At 38.5% G+C, this 22,538-nt stretch overlaps 1 protein-coding gene and 1 pseudogene across 7 annotated transcripts in view; both read right to left on the bottom strand.

Moving 5' to 3' along the window:
• Nucleotides 1–22,538, bottom strand: part of FAM168B (family with sequence similarity 168 member B) — a 107,846-nt gene that overhangs the window by 49,510 nt on the left and 35,798 nt on the right. The window lies entirely within an intron of this gene.
• LOC111825264 lies at nucleotides 19,694–21,465 on the bottom strand (annotated as a pseudogene).

Raw genomic sequence — 22,538 nt, 5'->3', positions numbered from 1 at the left:
ATTGTCCCTTTGCTGATCCTTCTCCCCAAAGAGACCACAGGCAGGAGCCATAGCTGAGTCACCATCAACCTAGCTAAAATTGCTCTCCACCCCTTGATGACTACCTGATACTCTGCCACACCCAACTTACAGGCCCAATCAAGCTGCCTCCAGGGGCTTTTCTATACTAACTGCCTGTCTTGGCAGTTACTAGATTGGGGAGGGGCCATCGGACCCATTATCCTGGAAACCAGACTGATACTTTCCCAACCGAGAACTGATAAAAACTCCAGGTTTCCAGCCAGCCCAGTTGGTCTCCATACAAGAATCTCTGTCCAGCCAAGGGCAGAGTAACAATTTGGACCATGTGGGGAGGAATAATTTTGGGACATGGAAACACACCAACCATAATCCCTGAAAGCTAAACAGCAACTCCATCAACTAAAGTCCTTTCAGAAACACACTTTTGAATGATTAAATTGACAGCTGGCTAACAGGCAAAGGTGGGCAGAGGAGCCCAGGAAATATGGGGCACTTTGCTGAACCAGCCATGGAATCCGTGCTGCTAAAAACCTACTTCAGAGGGCAGATTGGCCCCTCCTGCTTGCAGCCAAGTCCTGTGGAGACAGACAAAAGCAGTGGATGTCTTAGAGCAGTGGTTCTCAAATTTGGCTGCACATTAGAATCACCTGGGAATCTTTTTAAAATCCTGATTTCTGGGCCTCATCCCCTCCGGAAATTCTGTTTCTTTGTTATGAGGTGAGGCCACAACATTAGTAACAAAGAAACAGAATTTCTGGAGGATGAGGCCCAGAAATCAGGATTTTAAAAAGATTCATTACTAATGTTGTGCCCCCCCACCCCCATTACAAAGAATCAGAATTTCTGGAGGATGAGGCCCAGAAATCAGGATTTTAAAAAGATTCCCAGGTGATTCTAATGTGCAGCCAAGGTTGAGAACCACTGTCTTAGAGCTTCAAGCAGGTTGCTAAAAGCCAAAAGACAGTGCCTAACAATGGTTAGCACCTAAGTTCCTAACAGAAAGCCCAGAACTGGCAGACAGAACAGAAGAGTGGGATCAGAAGCGAGTTCACATGGGGCACTAAACTTGGCTGAAACAAATGCCACTTCACTTTTTTTTTTATTTTTTTCCCTTTTTTTTTGCTTCTTTTTTTCCTTTTTTCTTTCTTATTGTTTTTTCTCTTTCCATGCTTTTTTCCCCTTTTTAAATTTACCTTTATATCTATCTACTTTATTGATTTGTTGTTATTCTAGTCTCTGTTCTTTCATTCATATATCTAATTTTCCTCTTCCCTTTTCGTACTCAATTTTTTCCTTTTTTCTTTTTTTCACTACTCAATCTTTTTATCTCTTTTCTTTTGCTTTTCTTTTTCTACTGCTTTCTCATCCTTTCTCTTTTTCTTGTTTTAGGTCTAATTGCTTTCTTTTCTACTTTCCTTTTCAAAGTTTTTCCTTGTATTTTCATTTCTTTCCTCCCTCCTTTATTTTAAACCGATTTGCTTCCCTTATTCCTCTAATTCTTTATTCTTATTTTCTTTACTTAAGCTCTACAGATACATATTCTGCCCCCACTTTTCTTGTTTTTTTGTTTCTGCTTTTTTTGTTTGTTTTGCTTTGTTTTCTCCTAGTATTTTTTTCTCTCTTTTTTACTGTCATTCTTGCTCTATTTTTCTCTTTCCTAATTCTCTATTCTCTGGTGGTTGCTTTTGTTGGTGCTGTAGGGGTTTTGTGTATGTTTTGGTTTTGTTTCTTCTGTTTTATTTTGTTTTGTTCGGTCAGCATCTCCACAACAGCTCAAAAGATGTGGTTAGGGTTGAGCCAGCCTGAGAGGAGACTCCATCCAGGGATAGGACAATAACATTCAAAACCCAACTTCAATAGGAGAACCCAAATAACTCACACAATGGGCTTTCCTAGAGCACCCAGCTCAGGAGATCTAAGAGACTGCGTCATTGGGTCCCACAAAATACCTACTACATTAGACCACCCCACAAAATCTGGGAGGCATAGCAGTTTAATGTAATGGGTAGAAATGAATACAAAGGGATAGCAAAAATGGGAGACAAAGAAACAACCCCCAAATGAAAGAAAAGGAGGAATATCCAGAAAAGAAACTAACTTACCAGGTGCTATGTATGCATGTTCATTTCCTATTCTCACAGCCCCACAACTTCTTCAAATCTGTATCTAAACTTTGGGTCTCTAGAGACCTTCAGTCTGGGCAGGAGTGATTGCTTATTTGGCTCTCTACTGGGGTTCCCTACACTCCAAGACACATGAGCCAGGAGCCAGAGGGGAAGCACAGGGGCAGGTGGGCACAGGAGGGCTATGTGTCTGAAGGAAGGACTACTTAGACTTGTGGATACGAACCTGATTCTAGCATGCAGAGGAAGCCAGGACTACTCTAAGAACCCAAGTTCTCACTCTTTCCAGGAGACCTGATCAGAAAAATGTCATTTGTCTTTGGCCCCCCAAGATGCATTCCAGCCAGAGTGCTCGTTCCTAAATCCATTTTGATTAATCTTATATTCTTGTCTCTAGCTTTGATCTCAACTATCAAGTGCACAGAGACAACCCAGAACTGGTAAATAATGATAACAAGTGGATAAATGTTACATTCTAGAGGACTATTGTCATTAACCCAGGTCTGAACCACTAGGGAAAGTGGCTTGGCTTGAGACAGACCATCCACTTGCCTATCAGTATTCTGCTTTTATTGTTAAAAATAATTACTTTGTTATTGCAATAAAGTATAATAAGTTATATAAATAAATAGTAAAATTAAATTAAATTAAATTGCAGGTGAAATGAAGAGCTTCCCAGACAATAAAAAGACTACCCTAGCTGGTTTGGCTCAGTGGATAGAGTGTCAGGCTGTGGACTTGAAGGGGTTCGATTCTGGTCACAGACACATACTCGGGTTGTGGACTTGACCCCCAATAGGGGGTGTGCAGGAGGCAGCCGATCAATAATTCTCTCTCATCATTGATGTTTCTATCTCTCTCTCCCTCTCCCTTCCTCTCTGAAATCAACAAAAATATATATATTTTTTAAAACTTTGAAAAAAAAAGACTAAAGGAGTTCATTACCACCAAACCATCATTGCAAGAAATGTTAAAGGGACTGCTCTTTGAAGAAGAAGAAATAGAGAGGAACGTAGACATAAAAAATAAAAATGGCAATAGAAAGGTACCTATCAACAATAATCTTAAATGTAAATGAATTAAATGCTTCAATCAAAATACACAGAGTAGTTAAATGGATAAGAAAACATGACCCATATATATGCTGTCAACAGGAGAGCCACCTCAGAACAAAACACTCACACAGGATGACGGTGAAGGAATGGAAATTTTTTTCCATGCAATTGGAAATGAAAAAGAAACAGCAATCCAGGAATAACAATACTTATATCTAACAAAATAGATTTCAAAAAAAAGGCCATAATAAAAGACAAAGAAGATCATTGCATAATACTAAAGGGATTGTTCCAACATGAAGATATAACCCTAGTAATACATATATACACCCAAAATAGGAGCACCTAAATATGTAGAAATCTCTTGGAGGACAATGAAAGATTGACAGCAATACAGTCATGGTAGGGAACTTTGACAGCCCACTGACATCATTGGATACATCTTCTAGATAAAATTCAACAAGGAAACAGCAACCTTAAACAACACACTAGATAAGATGGGTTTAACTGGTATTTACTGAACATTTCATCCCAAAGCAAGAGAATATACATTTTGCTCAAGTGCACATGGAACTTTCTCCAAGACAGACCACATATTAGACAAAAAAATAAATCTTAAGTTCAAGAAGACTGAACTCATACCAATCAAGCATCTTCTCAGATCACAAGGGCATGAAACTAGAAATCAACTACAATAAAAACACTCAAAAACAGTCAAACACATGGAGATTAAAGAGTATGTTATTAAACAATGAAGGGCTTCACAATGCGATCAAGAAAGAAAAAAAAAACTACTTGGAAACAAAGGGAAATGAACACACAATAAACCAAAGTCTATTGGACACAGTGAAAGCAGTCCTGAGAGGGAAGTTCATAGCATTACAGGCCTATCTCAGTAAGTTAGAAAAATCTCACTTAAATAATGTAATCCTACAACTAAAAGACCTAGAAAGAGAACAAGAAAAGACCAAAGTAGAAGGAAGGAAATAATAAAGATAAGAGTAGAAATAAATGACATAAAAAATAAAATAAAATACAAAAGATCAATAAAGAGAACCAAGAGGGCGGCATGACTCTCACAACCACATCAAAACTACAACTAAAAGACAAAACATCGATCATCCAAAACCACAGGAAAGCTAACTCGGTGGAAGTTCCACAACTAGAAGGAAAGAAAAAAGCGCACTGAGACTGGTAGGAGGTGCAGAGGTGCAGAGGTGCAGAGGTGCGGAGGCGCGTGCGAAACAGGCTGGCAACTGGGTGCACTGTTGTTGCTTTTCAATTGGAAGGGAGATAAGAGCTCCTGATTGCTCTGAACTCCAGTTCCGGGTGAGACTCTGGGGACCCAGACTCATACGGGGAGAAACTGGACTGTCTGGTATCGGGTTGGAATGCAAGGACTTCTTTCTCTCAGAGGTGATCACAGCGATCATTGTTCCTGCGAGGGGGCGTGGATCGCAGAGACACGGGGACCTCTCCAGTGCAGGGCTGACTGGCAGCCATTGCTGTTTGCTCTGCCCTGGTGATTCCCTGAGACCCCGCCCCACCCAATTTACAACCCCACCCAAACTGTGCACAGCAGCTTTTGCATATGAATGGCCCATACTTTTGCAGCATAAAACCTAACAAACTGCAGCTGGGTCAGAGAGCTCCAAATCTTCCAAAAGAAGGCCCAAGGGTCAGCAACAGCAACCAGCCTTGCTTCCCAGCTGGACCCTCATGAGGGCACTTACAAACCCCAAACAAAGAGGAGAAATCTGCAGATCTCTCTGTAGCTCCTGCTGGGTGGCCTCAGGCAATGGCTGACTTAGCACCTCCTTGGAGATCCAAGAGCCAATGCACCCAGTGGTCAGTGTGAGACCACACCAGATTACAACTCTTCACATACATAAGTGACACACTCAAGTGGCAGACTCAGTGAGCACCAAAGCTCCACTGCAGCAAGTCCTGCCTCATGAGGGTGTCTCCAGTACAGCAGTTCTTCCATTGTAGACACAGCTGGTCCTCACAACCAATTGGCATGGAGGTCAATTCCTCCCAGTGATACAAACAGCAATCAAGGCTTAACTACGACAGGCCTGTGCACACAGCCCACAAAGGAGTGCACTAAGAGTGGCCACCTCAGGTGATTGGGGAGGCTGAGCCACTGGGCCCTATAGGACACCTACCACACAAGGCCACTCTATCAACACAGGGAAGCAGCCAAAATGCGGAGACAAATAAACATGTCACAAATGAAAGAAATGGATGAAAGCAAGCTACTGGATATAGAGTTCAAAACCACGGTTATAAGGTTACTCAAGAATCTTGTAGAAACCTACAAGAAATTTAGTGAAACCCTCAAGGATATGAAAAAGGACCAATCAGAAATTAAGCATACACGGACTGAAATAAAGAATAATATATAGAGATCCAACAGCAGACTAGAGGATCCCAAGAATCAAGGCAAAGATTTGAAATACAAAGAAGCAAAAGACACCCAAGCAGAAAAGCAAAAGGAGAGAAGAATCCAAAAATATGAAGATAGTGTAAGGAGCCTCTGGAACAACTTCAAGTGTACCAACAATATATTGAAAACCTATTTGAAGAAATAATGACAGAAAACTTTCCCTACCTGGTGAAAAAAATAGACTTACAAGTCCAGGAAGCGCAGAGAACCCCAAACAAGAGGAATCCATAGAGGACCACACCAACACACATCATAATTAAAATGCCAAGGGCAAAAGACAAAGAGAGAATCTTAAAGCGGCAAGAGAAAAACAGTTAGTTACCTACAAGGGAGTACCCATATGACTGCCAGCTGATTTCTCAACAGAAACGATGCAGTCCAGAAGGGAGTGTCAAGAAATATTCAAAGTGACGAATAGCAAGAACCTATAACCAAGATTACTCTACCAAAGAAAGCTATCCTTTAGAATTGAAGGTCAGATAAACAGCTTCACAGACAAGAAAAAGCTAAAGGAGTTCATCACCACCAAACCAGTATTATATGAAATGCTGAAGGGTATTCTTTAAGAAGAGGAAGACAAAGAAAAAGGTAAAGATAAAAAATATGAACAATAGGAGATTAAAAATGGCGGTAGAGTAGGAGGATGTTGCATGGTCATGCTCCCAGGAACAAGCTGGAATTACAACATAAATACAAGAAGGCTTCCTGAATAATCAACGGAAAACTCACAGGAGAGAACCCTGATACCCAACTTATGCAAAAAGCAAGAAGAAACAGATGAAAAAATCAATAAATTATATAAGAACCAAGAAGAAATGAAGAGTGATATAGCTGCAATAAAAAACACCATTGAAAGTTTCAACAGTAGACTAGGAGAAGCGGAGGACCGAATTAGCGAATTAGAAGACAGGGAAACAAAACACACCCAAACTGAACAGCAATTGGAGAAAAAAATTAAAAGACAGGAGGAGAGCCTAAGGGAGCTATGGGACAACATGAAACGAAAAAACATACGAATAATAGGAGTGCCAGAACAACAGAAAGAGGAACAAGGGTTAGAAAACCTATTTGAATAAATAATATCAGAAAACTTCCCAGAGGTGCAGAAGAAAAAAATCACACAAGCACGGAGAGTCCCAAACAAGGTGAACCCGAAAAGACCCACATCAAGACACATCATAATTACCATGGCAAATGTTCAGGACAAAGAGAGAATCTTACAGGCTGCAAGAGAGAGACGGAAAGTTACATACAAGGGATCTCCCATTAGATTATCAAATGATTTCTCAACAGAAACATATCAGGCCAGAAAACAATGGACAGAAATTTACAAAGTGATGCAAAGCAAAGGACTGAATCCAAGAATACTCTATCCAGCAAGGCTATCATTCAAAATTGAAGGGGAAATAAGAACCTTCACAGACAAAAAAAAAAAAAAGGCTAAGGGAGTTTATCACCACCAAGCCAGAAATGCAAGAAATACTAAAGGGACTGGTGTAAAAAGAAAAAAGAAAAAGCTCAGAAAGAAAACAGCCACACAAAAAAAGAAATGGCTACAAACAAGTACCTTTCAATAATAACTTTAAACGTAAACGAACTAAATGCTCCAAGCAAAAGACATCAAGTGGCTGAATGGATAAAAATACATGACCCATACATTTGCTGTCTACAAGAGACCCACCTCAGAAGAAGGGACTCACACAGACTGAAAGTGAAGGGATGGAAAAATATCTTTCAGGCAAATGGAAATGAAAAAAAGCTGGGGTAGCAATACTTATATCGGACAAAATAGACCTCAAAGTGAAGGCCATAGCAAGAGATAAGGAAGGCCACTTCATAATACTAAAGGGATCAATACAACAAGAAGATATAACCCTGATAAACATATATGCACCCAATGCAGGAGCACCCAAATACATAAAAAAACTCATGGAAGATATCAAAGGAGAGATCGACAACAATACAATCACAGTAGGGGACTTTAATACACCACTGACATCACTGGATAAATCCTCTAGTCAAAAAATCAGCAAAGAAACAGCAAAGAAGAAATTAAAAACATCCTGGAAACTAATGACAATGAAAACACAGCAATCCAAAACCTATGGGACACAATGAAAGCAATCCTGAGAGGGAAGTTTATAGCTCTACAGGCCTATCTCAAAAAACAAGAAAAGATGATAGTAAAACATCTAACTCTACAACTCAAAGAATTAGAAAGAGAGCAACAAGAAAAGCCCAGAGTGAGCAGAAGGAAGGAGATAATAAAGATTAGAGCAGAAATAAATGACATAGAGACCAAAAAAACAATACAGAAAAATCAATGAAACCAAGAGCTGGTTCTTTGAAAGGATAAAAAAGATTTATGAACCTCTAGCCAGGCTCACCAAGAAGCAAAGAGAGAGGACCCAAATAAACAAAATCAGACCCCACAGAAATACAAATGATTGTTAAACAATACTATGGACAACTCTACTCCAACAAACTAGACAACCTATAGGAAATGGACATATTCCTAGAAAAATACAGCATTCCAAAACTCAATCAGGAAGACTCTAAAAACCTCAATAGGCCAATAACTATGGAAGAAATTGAAGCAGTCATCAAAAAGCTTCCAGCAAATAAAAGCCCAGAACCAGATGGCTTCACAGGGGAGTTTTACCAAACAATCAAGGAAGAACTAAAACCTATCCTCCTCAGACTACAACAAAAAATCCAAGAGGAAGGAACACTTTCAAGTTCATTCTATGAAGCCAGCATCACCCTAATACCAAAACCAGGTAAAGACAACACAATGAAAGAGAATTACAGGCCAATATCCCTCATGAACATAGATGCCAAAATCCTCAACAAAATCTTAGCAAATCGGATCTAGCAGTACATCAGAAAGATCATACACCATGACCAAGTAGGATTTATCCCAGGGATGCAAGGATGGTACAATATCCGCAAATCAATAAACGTGATACATCACATAAACAAATTGAGAGAAAAAAACCACATAGTCATATCAATTGATGCAGAAAAAGCATTTGAGAAAATCCAACACCCATTTTTGATAAAAGCTCTCAGCAAGGTGGGAATAGAAGGATCATACCTCAACATAATAAAAGCCATATATGACAAACCCATATATGACAAACCCAACATAATAAAAGCCATATATGACAAACCCACAGCCAACAGCATACACAATGGACAAAAACTAAAACCATTACACCTAAGAACAGGAACAAGACAGGGATGCCCACTCTCACCACTCCTGTTCAACATAGTAATGGAAGTATTAGCCATTGTCATTAGACAAGAAGAAGAAATAAAAGGCATCCAAAATGGAAAAGAAGAAGTAAAACTGTCCTTATTCGCAGATGACATGATATTGTACTTAAAAAATCCTAAAGACACCATCAAAAAACTATTAGACTTAATAAATGAATTTGGCAATGTAGCAGGATACAAAATTAACGCCAATAAATCTATGACATTTCTATACACCAACAGTGAACTTACAGAAAGAGAGACTTAAAAAGCAATCCCATTTACCATCACACCAAAAAAATTAAGATACCTAGGAATAAACTTAACTAAGGAGATAAAAGACCTCTACTCAGAAAACTACAGGACATTGAAAAAAGAGATAAAGGAAGACATAAACAGATGGAAGAACATACCAAGTTCATGGATTGGTAGAATCAACATCATTAAAATGTCCATACTACCCAAAGCAATCTATAAATTCAAAGCACTCCCATTAAAATACAAACGGCATATTTCACAGGTCTAGAACGAACTCTCCAAAAATTCATCTGGAATTAAAAAAGACCCCGAATAGCTGCAGCAATCCTGAGAAAGAAGAACAAAGTAGGTGGGATCTCAAGCTGTACTACAAAGATACTGTTCTCAAAACTGCCTGGTACTGGCACAAGAACAGACATATAGATCAATGGAATAGAATAGAGAACCCAGAAATCAACCCAAACCAATATGCTCAATTAATATTTGACAAAGGAAGCAAGAACATACAATGGAGTCAAGATAGTCTCTTCAATAAATGGTGTTGGGGAAAATTGGATGGATACATGCAAGGAAATGAAACTAGACCACCAACTTACACCATACACCAGCCGTGGGCAAACTACGACCCGCAGGCCGGATCTGGCCCGTTTGAAATGAATAAAACTAAAAAAAAAAAAAGACCGTACCCTTTTATGTAATGATGTTTACTTTGAATTTATATTAGTTCACACAAACACTCCATCCATGCTTTTGTTCCGGCCCTCCGGTCCCGTTTAAGAACCCATTGTGGCCCTCGAGTCAAAAAGTTTGCCCACCCCTGCCATACACAAAAATAAACTCAAAATGGATAAGGGACTTAAATATACGACAGGAAACCATAAAAATACTAGAAGAATCCAAAGGCAACAAAATCTCAGACATATGCTGAATCAATTTCTTCGCCGATACAGCTCCTAGGGCATTGGAAACTAAAGAGAAAATAAACAAATGGGACTACATCAAAATAAAAAGCTTCTGCACAGCAAAAGAAACCATCAACAAAACAACAAGAAAGCCCACTGCATGGGAAAACATATTTGCCAATGTTATATCTGATAAGGGCCTAATCTCCAAAATTTATAGGGAACTCATACAACTTAACAAAAGGAAGATAAACAATCCAATCAAAAAATGGGCAAAGGACCTAAATAGACACCTTTCAAAAAGAGGAGATTCAGAAAGCCAAGAGACATATGAAAACATGCTCAAAGTCACTAATCATCCGAGAGATGCAAATCAAAACAATAATGAGGTACCATCTCACACTTGTCAGAATGGCTATCATCAACAAATCCACAAACGACAAGTGCTGGAGAGGATGTGGAGAAAAAGGAACACTCGTGCACTGCTGGTGGGAATGCAGACTGGTGCAGCCACTGTGGAGAACAGTATGGAGTTTCCTCAAAAAACTAAAAATCGAACTCCCATTTGACCCTGTGATCCCACTTCTATGAATATATCCCAAGAAAACAGAAACACCAATCAGAAAGGATATATGCACCCCTATGTTCATAGCAGCACAATTCACCATAGCTAAGATCTGGAAACAGCCTAAGTGCCCATCAGTAGATGAATGGATTAGAAAACTGTGGTACATCTACACGATGGAATACTATGCTTCTGTAAAAAAGAAGGAACTCTTACCTTTTGCAACGGCATGGATGGAACTGGAGAGCATTATGCTAAGTGAAATACGCCAGTCATAAAGGAAAAACACCACATGATCTCACTCACTCATAGATAATAAAGACCATTATAAACTTATGAACAAAAATAGATACAGAAGCAAAGCTGCCTGGAACAGACTGTCAAACTACAGCTGGAAAGCCGGGGAGGGTTGAGGGGCGGGAGGGGGGCGGGTAGGAGATCAACCGAAGGTCTTGTATGCATGCATATAAGCATAACCAATGGACATAAGACACTGGGGGGTAGGAGAGGCCGGGGGATTGTTAAGGGCGGGAAAAAAGGGAGACATATGTAATACTCATTGTAATACTTTAAGCAATAAAACAATTAAAAAAAATATGAACAACAAAGTGACAACAAATACACATCTATCAACAAGTGAATCAAAAATCAAGTGAATAAATAATTTGATGAACAGAATAAACTGGTGAATATAATAGAATCAGGGGCATAGAAAGGGAGTGGACTGACAATTCTCGGGGGTGAGGGGGCGTGGGGATTGTGGGAAGAGATTGGACAAAAATCTTACACCTATGGATGAGGACAGTGGGGGGTGGGGTAAGGGCATGGGGTGGGGTGCGAACCGGGTTGCGGGGAGCAATGGGGGGGGAGGAAGATCTGTAATAATCTGAACAATAAAGATTTATTAATTAAGAAAAAAGATTATTGTTTAAAATTTAAAAAGAGGTCAATGAAACCATGAGCTGATTCTTTGAAAAGATAAGATTGATGAACCACTAGCCAGACTCATAAAGAAACAGAGAGGACAAAAATAAATAAAAGTAGAAATGAGCCGAAACCGGTTTGGCTCAGTGGATAGAGCGTCGGCCTGCGGACTGAAGGGTCCCGAGTTCGATTCCGGTCAAGGGCATGTACCTGGGTTGCGGGCACATCCCCAGTGGGAGATGTGCAGGAGGCGGCTGATCGATGTTTCTCTCTCATCGATGTTTCTAACTCTCTATCTCTCTCCCTTCCTCTCTGTAAAAAAATCAATAAAATATATTTAAAAAAAAAAAAAAAAAGTAGAAATGAAAGAGATGAAGTAACGACTGACATCACAGAAATACCAAGTATTGGAAGAAAATACTACGAACAAATTGAAAAGCCTGCACAAGATGGACAAATTCCTAGAAATATACAATATTCCAAAACTAAATAAAAAATAAAATAAAACAAATAACAATAAAGAAGCAGTGATAAAAAAAAAAATCAAAGAAAAAAAAAGTCCTAGACCAGATTGCTTTACAGGCGAATTTTTCCAAACATTCAAAGAAGAACTAACACCTATCCTCCTCAAACATTTCAAAAGATTCCAGAGGAGGGAAGACTTCCAAGCTCTGTTCACGAAATTAGCATTCTCCTAATTCCAAAACCAGATAAAGACACTACAAAGGAAGAAAACTACAGGCCAATATCCCTGATGAACACAGATGGTAAAAACTTAAAAAATACTAGCAAATAAATCCACATACACCATGACCAAGTGGGATTTATTTTGGGGATTCTAAGCTGGTACAATATTCACCAATCAGTAAATATGATATATCACATAGACAAAATGAAGGATAAAAATCACATGATCTTATCAATAGACACAGAAAAAGCAGTGACAAAATCCAGCACCCATTTATCATAAAAACTCCAAAGTGAAAATAGAGGGATCATACCTAAATATGATAAAGACCATATATGACAAACCTACAGCCAAATTCAGACTCAATGGGCAAAAACTAAAAGTGTTTCCCTTGATATAAACAAGACAGGGATGTCCGCTTTCACTACTCTTACTCAAAATAGTACTGGAAGTCCTAGCCACAGTGATCAGACAAAAAGAAAACAGAAAAGACATCCAAATTAAAAAGGAAGAAGTAAAACTGCCATTATTCGCAGACATGATATTGTACATAGAAAACCCTAAAGACTCCACCACAAACTACTAGATTTAATAAATGAATTTGGCAAAGCAGCAGGATAAAAAATTAACATCCAGAAATTGATGTCATTATTGTACACCAATAATGAACTATAAGGGAAACTTTAAAAAAAATCCCATTTATCATTGCAACAAAAATAATATAAGATACCTATGAATAAACGTAACTAAAGAAGTAAAAGACCTGTACTCAGAAAACTATAGGACACTGAAAAAAGAAACAGAGGAAGATACAAAGAAGTGGGAGCATTTACCGTGTTCATGGATTGGAAGAATTAACATCATTAAAATGTCCCTATTACCCAAAGCAATCTATATATTCAACACAATCCCTATTAAAATAGCAACAGCAGCCTGGCCAGGTATGGCTCAGTGATTGAGCATCAACCTATAAACCAGGAGGTCACAATTCAATTCCCAGTCACGGCACATGTCCGGGTTGTGGGCTCAATCCCCAGTGGGGGGAGTGCAGGAGGCATCCAATCAATGATTCTCTCTCATCATTGATGTTTCTATCTCCCTCTCCCTCTCCCTTCCTCTCTGAAATCAATAAAAATATATTTTTTAAAATATCAACAGCATATTTCACAGATCTAGGACAAATATTCCAAATACTCATATGAAACCAAAAAAGACCACAATTGCCACAGCAATCTTGAGAAAGAAGAACAAAGTTCGAGGGATTACAATACCAGATAAACAAGGCCATTGTAATCAAAACAGCCTGGTAATGGCACAAGAACAGGAATGTAGATCGATGGAACAGAACTGAGACTCCAGAAATTGATCCTCGTGATTATGGTCATTAATACTAGACAAAGGAAGCAAGAGCATACAATGGAGTACAGACAGTCTCTTCAATAAATGGTGATGGGAAAATTGGACAGGCCCATGCAAAAAAAAAAAAAAAATGAAACCAGACCAACTTATATCATGCACAAGAATAAACTCAAAATGGATAAAAGACTTAGGTAGAAGGACAGAAAGCCACTCTATCGACACAGCGAAGCATAAAAAATGCCGAGACAAAGAAACAGGACACAAATGACAGAAATGGAGGAAAGCAAACTGCTGGATATAGAGTTCAAAACCACACTTTTAAGGTCTCTCAAGAACTGTCTAGAAGCTGCCGATAAATTAAGTAAGACCCTCGAAAAGACTGGTGAGACCGCCGATAAATGTAGTGAGATCCTCAAGAAATCTAGTGAGACCCTCGATGGTGTGATAAAGGACCAACTAGAAATTAAGCATACACTGACTGAAATAAAGAATATTATACAGACTCCCAACAGCAGACCAGAGGATCACAAGAATCAAGGCAAAGATCTGAAATACGAAGAAGCAAAAAACACCCAACCAGAAAAGCAAAATGAAAAAAGAAACCGAAAATATGAAGATAGTGTAAGGAGCCTCTGGGACAGCTTCAAGCGTACCAACATCCGAATTATAGGGGTGCCAGAAGAAGGGAGAGAGCAAGATATTGAAAACCTATTTGAAGAAATAATGACAGAAAACTTCCCCCACCTGGTGAAAGAAATAGACTTCCAAGTCCAGGAAGCGCAGAGAACCCCAAACAAAAGGAATCCAAAGAGGACCACACCAAGACACATCATAATTAAAATGCCAAGAGCAAAAGACAAAGAGAGTATCCTAAAAGCAGCAAGAGAAAGAAACTCAGTTACCTACAAGGGAGTACCCATACGACTGTCAGCTGATTTCTCAATAGAAACTTTGCAGGCCAGAAGGGAGTGGCAAGAAATATTCAAAGTGATGAATACCAAGAACCTACAACCAAGATTACTTTATCCAGCAAAGCTATCATTCAGAAGTGAAGGTCAGATAAAGAGCTTCACAGATAAGGAAAAGCTAAAGGAGTTCATCACCACCAAACCAGTATTATATGAAATGCTGAAAGGTATCCTTTAAGAAGAGGAAGAAGAAGAAAAAGGTAAAGATACAAATTATGAACAACAAATACACATCTATCAACAAGTGAATCTAAAAATCAAGTGAATAAATAATCTGATGAACAGTGTGAACTGGTGATTGTAATAGAATCAGGGACATAGAAAGGGAATGGACTGACTATTCTTGGGGGGGAAAGGGGTGTGGGGGGTGCAGGAAGAGATTGGACAATAATCATGCACCTATGGATGAGGACAGTGGGTGGGGAGTGAGGGCGGAGGGTGGGGTGGGAACTGGGTGGAGGGGAGTTATGGTGGGAAAAAAGAGGAACCAATGTAATAATCTGAACAATAAAGATTTAATTAATTAAAAATAAATAAATAAAAATATATAAAAAAAAGACTTAGGTATAAGTCACAAAACCATAAAAGTCCTAGAAGAAACCATAGGCATTAAATCTCAGACATCTCATGTAGCAATATTTTCACTGATGCATCTCCTAGCGAACCAAAGGACAATATAAACAAATGGGATTATATCAAACTAAAATGCTTCTGCACAACAACAGAAACCATCAAAAACATGAAAAGGGAATCCACATATGGGAGAACATATTCACCAATGGTACAACTGATAAGGAGTTAATTTTTAAAATATATAAAGAACTCATACAACTCAACAGCAGGAGAACAAACAATCCAATTAAAAAAATGGGCAAAGGACCTGAACAGACACTTCTCTAAAAGGGACATAAAGATGGCCAATAGACAAATGAAAAAAATGCTCAATGTCACTAATCATCAGAGAGATGCAAATTAAAACTACAATGAGGTATCACCTCACACTTGCCAGAATGGCTACCATCAATAAAATCAGCATACAAGTTCTGGCAAAGTTGTGAAGACAATGGAATCCCAGCGTACTATTGGTGGGAATGCAGACTGGTACAGCCACTGTACCAGTATGGAGTTTCACTAAAAAATTAAAAATGGAACTGCTGTTTGACCTAGTGATCCCACTTCTGGGACTATATCCTAAGAATCCCAAAACACCAATGAGAACTAATATTTGTGCCCCTATGTTCACAGCAGCGTTATTTACAATATTTAAGATCTGGAAACAGTCCAAGTGTCCATCCATAGATGAGTAGATATAAAAGCTGTGGTACATTTCCACAATGGAATACTATGTGGCTATAGAAAAGAAGGAACTCTTACCTTTTGTGACAGCATAGAGGGAAGTAGAGATTATTACACTAAGCAAAATAAGCCATTCAGAAAGAGACAAATATCACATGATCTCACTTATATATGTCTAATGATCAAAATAAATTGATGAACAAAATAGTTCCAGAGGCACGGATGCATAGAACAGACTGACAGATCTCAGAGGGGAGGGTAGTGGGGAGGGCAGGAAGAGAAAAAACAAAGAACATATATGTGTATATGCATAGCTCATGGTTGCTGACAATAGTGTGATGAAGGTCTGGGGTGGGTTGAGTTGGGCAAAGGGGGGTAAAATGGGGGAAATATGTAATACTATCAACAATAAAAAATAATAATTAAAAATATGTATTTGATTTTTCAAAAGTCAAAAGAAAGTGAACAAAAACAGGTGGTATCAATCTGAAAATAGTAAGATGGTATATATACATCCAGTTATGTGAGAAATTACATTACTACAATTAAAAGATGAAGAAGGTGGAAGGTGTTCCTACCTTTCCATTACATATATTTTTAAAAGTTATACATCAGCCTGTCCATTTGCTGGTAAGGCTATAAAATGATATAAAAGCACTTTCCTGTAATGTCTTATCAGTTTGGGGTATTGAAGTCATGGTAGCTTCAAAATTCTGTAGGCACATTATTTCCCTATATTGACACCCCATCCCTGCATTTAAAATACCCAGAATGACTATTAGTTCTTGCATTGTACCTTTCCTGACATAGAGTATTATCAAAGTCAAGGAAACTAAAAATACCAAAAATCATAAAAATAGACAAGATACTGGTAAGTGTAAAGAAATAGATAAAATAGGAGAAACTATACAAAACTATACATAATTTACAACTGCTTTAATATTACAGAAATTTTCTTTTAAATATAATTTCAAGACACCAAAAAACCAAACAAACAAATAAAACCTCTTAAAAAGTGTTTTATTCCAATGCTCCTGACCAGAGATCATCAAACTACAGGCCATCGGACAATGTAGCCCACTGTCTGTTTTCAGTTGCTCTGAAAGAGACACACTCACTTACATAATTCTGTAATTACAGAATTGAGTAATTACCACAGAGACAGTATGAACCACAGACCCTGTATACTACCTGGACCTTTACATAAAGTTTGCCATTCCCTGCTTTTGACCAACCAAAGAGCAGAACAAAATTTATGCATATATCTTTAGTATTCTCACAGCCTGGACCAGACAATCAATCAATCAATGTTTTATTATATGGACTCTCAGGTAATGCCTATTTCACTCAGAATTCTCTTCAGCTATTTAGCATTTTACTTAGTGTTAACATTTTAAAGACAGGTCTTATCACTAAATTACCTTTCATCAATTATGGAAAATTCTGTTGTTCCTTTTCTTCTAGATTCTACCCAATCCTTCTAGAGCTCTTAATTCTCAAATCTTTCATTCTAACATGTTTATATCTTAACCAGTCTATTTCCCCCTTTCCTTATGCCTTTTCTCTGTTTAGCAATGTTTTACCTGCAATTTAACCTAAATTTTGTTCAAATGCCTTTTTCCCCCATTTAAGGTCCAGTTGGTTCATTTTGTTCACCCAGTATCTCATTCCCCTCTCATGTTTTAAGTCATTGTTTTACATCTTCTGTTATTCTAAGCATTTTGTGTGACATGACTTCTTTTTGATAAATTATGTCACGTGTTTTATAATAATTTTTCACTGGTTTTGTTTGTTTGTTTTTACTGAGAATACTTTATTTGCTGGTTGAAATTGCTAAAAATGCATAGAACAAATACCAATAGAAAATGTATTGTATTTGAATCTCTCTATTCTATATAAAATGAATGGTGTACAGCATCTGTTAGAAAAATGGCTGCATGGACATTTCTTATTTTATGCCTCTGTTAAAAATAAAAATAAACCTTTTTATTCAAGAGTATATAAAATCTGGGAATACATATCCATAGAGGGCTTGTGAATTTTGGCAGAGATGCACTGTCTTAATTTCATCTTAGCTTGTCAATATTCTGCTCCTCCATAATTCTGTAAATCCAATAGAAGAACACAAATGATTAAGTCAGTCTTGCTGAGGTAACATTCACCAACAGTCCCTTGAGTAATTTACATGCTCCTCCTCTGTCACTGCAAAAGGGAACTGACCTCAATCACTTGATTAAAAAACAAATCACATCACATCAAAAGTATGTTTTTCCCATAACACCTATCACAGTACATAGGTCTCTAGCTCTAAATAATAGAGTTCCAGACTTGTAAATTTTCTTCAGACTTCAAAACATAGGCATTCCAAATCCTGATTCATCTTCTATGACAGCTGCAGAATCAAGGATATCTGGCCTCACCTGAGCTCTTTCACTGACTTCTTGATGGGGGGAGATCAATAATCATGGTGTCTTCAAATTTTCATTCTAACTGGCTCCAGAATGACATCATCACATCTTCAAAGATGGGCTCAGCATCTTCTTCCATTAGGGCCCAAACAGCATGCCTTACTCCAGTTCTCTTTCATGTATTTCATTCCTGTTCTGTCTTTCCGATTTAAGTCTTCTAAGTTTGGCTTGCTTAACCAAGAGATCGGCATTTGGGATTGTGTAAAAAGTCAGGTTCAGAAACATGTTCAGCCCTAACTGGTTTGGCTCAGTGGATAGAGAGTCGGCCTGCGGACTGAAAGGTCCCAGGTTCGATTCCGGTCAAGGGCATGTACCTTGGTTGCGGGCACATCCCCAGTGGGAGGTGTGCAGGAGGCAGCTCATCGATGTTTCTCTCTCGTCGATGTTTCTAACTCTCTCCCTTCCTCTCTGTAAAAAATCAATAAAAATATATTTGTAAAAAAAAAGAAAAAGAAACACGTTCAGATTCAGGTTTCTGAATCTGCCCTCCCATGGGCCAGCTATTCTCCTGCAGGACAGTGGAAGTGAGCTGTGGTGCTGTCAGGGGTCCAGGAGTCTGAATCATGGTGTCAGTCCTATTTAGCCACGTATTACCCAGACTTTCATCTTCTACTTATGTCTTGTGATGTGGGGATTGTCCTTTCTTACTCCTTACTGAAGATGTTTTGCTGCTACTTCCACTGTTCACAGACATTCTATCATCTTCACCTCTGGTGACTAACACATTTCTACTAATATAAGAGATTAATAGAAGCCATACATCTTCCCACCTTTCCATCATCTGCTCTGTAAGGATTTTTTTCTAGGTATGAATGAACAGTCCTTTTTTCCTGTTGAAAAAATTTAGAAGAAAATTCTCTTAGTACTTCCAGAAAAGCCAGAGTAGGTGGTGGACATTCTGTCCTTTCTGATTTTAGTGTTTAAAGGCAAATTCTATGCCATTCCTATGAAGTGTGGCAACTGATTCTTGTGTGTCTTGATTTGATCCAGTCCAAATGCAAGAGCAAAGTGACATGCCAATTCTTTTATGCCACTGACATAGGGAGATGTCCTAGGTAGCTTGGGACCTTGCTCTTGAACAAGTTCATTAAACAACTGCTGTAAATTGAGAATGAGGGTCTTGGCATACTGAATTTTATCAGTCTGCCTGGTTTTACTAGTGTTTCCTTAGTAATATCACCATATTCATTGTAATGCTTCATGTAGTGTTTAAAGATGTCTGCAGCTGCATGCATGTCAAAAATATCATAAATGATATGTTTGTTGAAACAACAAGTAGATTCCTTATTTTATGTAAGGACTCAATTTTATTTGCTTCATCTTCTTCATCCCCTCCATGCTCTGGTTCTCCTCATCCTGTTCAATGAAAACATGACCCATTACAAAACTGAGGAGCTCAGACTGCAGTCCAATATCTGGATTAAACCCCAAAGGCTGAAGGGCCTTCCTGCTACCTGGTGGCTAAAAATCATCAAAAGATCACAGAGTAACATGAAAGCTTCCAAGAAAGAAAAAAAACAACAGCATCATAATGAGATTCCCATTTGAACTGTTCTTTCCCCTCCTCTTCACTAATGTTTCTTCTCTTTGTGGGTCATGCCTGCTGAAAACCTTTTTGTAAAGGATTCTCCAGCTCCATAGCAACAGGCAATGTGCTAAGTCTATCAAAAGTGGTAAACATTTTCATAGTCTTCATCACAAAGAGATTTACTTCCATGAAATATCTGAGTAACCAATCAAATAGCTTCCACAGCAACATCATATTCCTTATCAAGTGTCATTGATACAATGCAATCCTTAAATTGGCTTATGAATAGCTCCAATTTAGGGAATAATTCTCTATTGGCATAAAAACTCCAGAGCTTTCAAAAATTCAACCTGACTTCTCCTTGCCTGTCATGAAGAGTTCAACCAACATATTTTAGGTAACTGTCATTTAAGAAGGCATCACTATACATTTTCTTCCATACAACAGTTTCTTCAATACAAATGGCTCTAATCTCAGTAACAGCATCACAGTATCTATGAACAAATAAACCCTTAAAAATAGATTTCATCATATTTTCGATTTCATCCTGATTTTTTTATACCTCTTTGCATTTCTGAAGTAGTAACTCTAACCTTTCATTGGCTCTTTTCCCAATCATTTTATTTCTTTCAGCTTCATACTGTCTCTGTGTATTATCCTGATAAATTCTGAGGTGTAAGGCAACATTCACCAAAGCAGTCATGAGCTTCACGGCAGCAAGGGTGCTTGTATGCCTAAAAACTCTGATCTGGGAGTCTGACAAACCAGTCAAAAGGGAGGTTACTGGGTCCATCATATATTCATCATAAATTATGCTATACTAATACTATCAAATCAGGACTCCAGTAAATTCACAAATTTTTTTCCACTGAGGTTGAGGCATGGTAAGGAGATAATCACCCCTGTCCTCATCAAATTCTTCAGTAATTTTTCTGATGATTTCTGCATTCTACATATTTCAAAACATGTCTATTCTCACAGTACCGCAACATTCTAAACACTGGGTAAAAAAGTTGATGCCCTAGCCGTTTTGGCTCAGTGGATAGAGCATTGGCCTGAGGACCAAAGGGTCCTGGGTTCGATTCCAGTCAAGGGCACGTACATCGGTTGCAGACCCTGATCAGGGCATGTGTAGGAGGCAACCAATAGATGTGTTTCTCTCACATCGATATTTCTCTCTGTGTTTCCCTCTCTTCCACTCTCATGGAAAAATATCCTCAGGTAAGGATTAAAAAAAAAAGTTGATTAAATTCAGAAGTGCAATGTCTCTGTCTTGTTTATATGATTTAATCCAGTTATCCACCAGTACTGCACTGCACTGCACTTTCCCCATTTCACTACTTCAAATAATGTGACAGACTCCCCTTTGTCATTCTATTGAGGGTGCCCATTTTTCCATGGCTTCAATTCTAACTCCAGCTTCAATTCTACTGTTCTTCCCTGGAGATTTTCGAAGTGTCTTATTTGTAGATGGAAGCTGGCCGGGATAACCCCTTTTTCTTTTTCCTTTGACTTCTGTTTCTTCAAGTTCACTGCCAGCATCAGAATGAGCAATAGTTTCATTTGTTGAATCCATTAACACTGGTAACTCTGAAATAATCATTGTGGAGAGGTGTTTTCACAATGGAGGGAAAGAATGAAGCACTGTACAACTCAAAACTTGAAAAATAACCTCAAAGGCCATCCTCAGCTACCTATCCAGGCGCTGCAGCCATTGACATAGTTACGCCTCAAAAGTCTTTGGTGTGTTATTCCTGTGTTATTCCAGTTGCCAGGGTTTAGGAGAAGGGGAGGGCCTCAACATAGCTGCAATCCTAAGTCGACATCTGGTAGCATTTCCCACATGCCAGTGGCATAGGTCTGCTGATAGGCTCAGAAAGGGGAGGTAATTGGGGGCTACTATGGAAAAATGCACTAACTCTTTCCAATGGGGATTGAGTGCACACCAATAATTTTGCACTAACAGAAAGAAGTTTATGGGAAACCCTCAAAACCTGGATTGAGAACAACTGCCTCTACAGAGTTCTGCATTTGCTGCTGCCAGGTGCTACAGGGAATTTTGCAGGATAAAAACTATTTTTTTTATGTTACATATTCTTAGGAAATATTTTCCCCATTTCCAAAGCCCAAGCAAAAACTAATTTCCTTCTGAGCCAGTGAATGGAATGCTTCAGTCTACCTCTTCACTGGGAGTATCACCCTCTGGAGGAACCAGATTGATGAGAGCTCCCAGCCTCACAAAGGGCCTAATGCCTCATTTTCTGTACCCATGTGGGTTATTTAAACCCACAAAGAGAAAATGTCCCCAGGACAGGCCTAACATCAGTTCAATGGCCAAATGTACTGGTTTTTATATCACTGTCATATTTACCTGCAGATATTTCTCTTACATTCTTACAAAATCATGGTACTGGAGAATCAAGAGCTCTGATGACTCCAGTGGTTTGGGACTAGGATCTTTTATTACATAATATTTTTTTACATATTTTATTCAATTTTCTAGGGTTGTTGTTTTTTTTTAATCAACATAATTTTAAGGTCATCTGTTCCACGATATTACCAAAACCGAAAATGAAACTGTAACATTACAAATAATTATTCCTGTTCAAAGTCAACAATTAGGACCACCATTGCTTTTTTTTTTTAATTGATTAATTTGAGAGAGAGGAAGGTGGG

Source organism: Myotis lucifugus, unplaced genomic scaffold, assembly GCF_000147115.1.
Source record: "Myotis lucifugus unplaced genomic scaffold, Myoluc2.0 scaffold_19, whole genome shotgun sequence".
Lineage (NCBI taxonomy): Eukaryota > Metazoa > Chordata > Mammalia > Chiroptera > Vespertilionidae > Myotis > Myotis lucifugus.
This window is presented reverse-complemented; position numbering and strand designations above follow the sequence as displayed.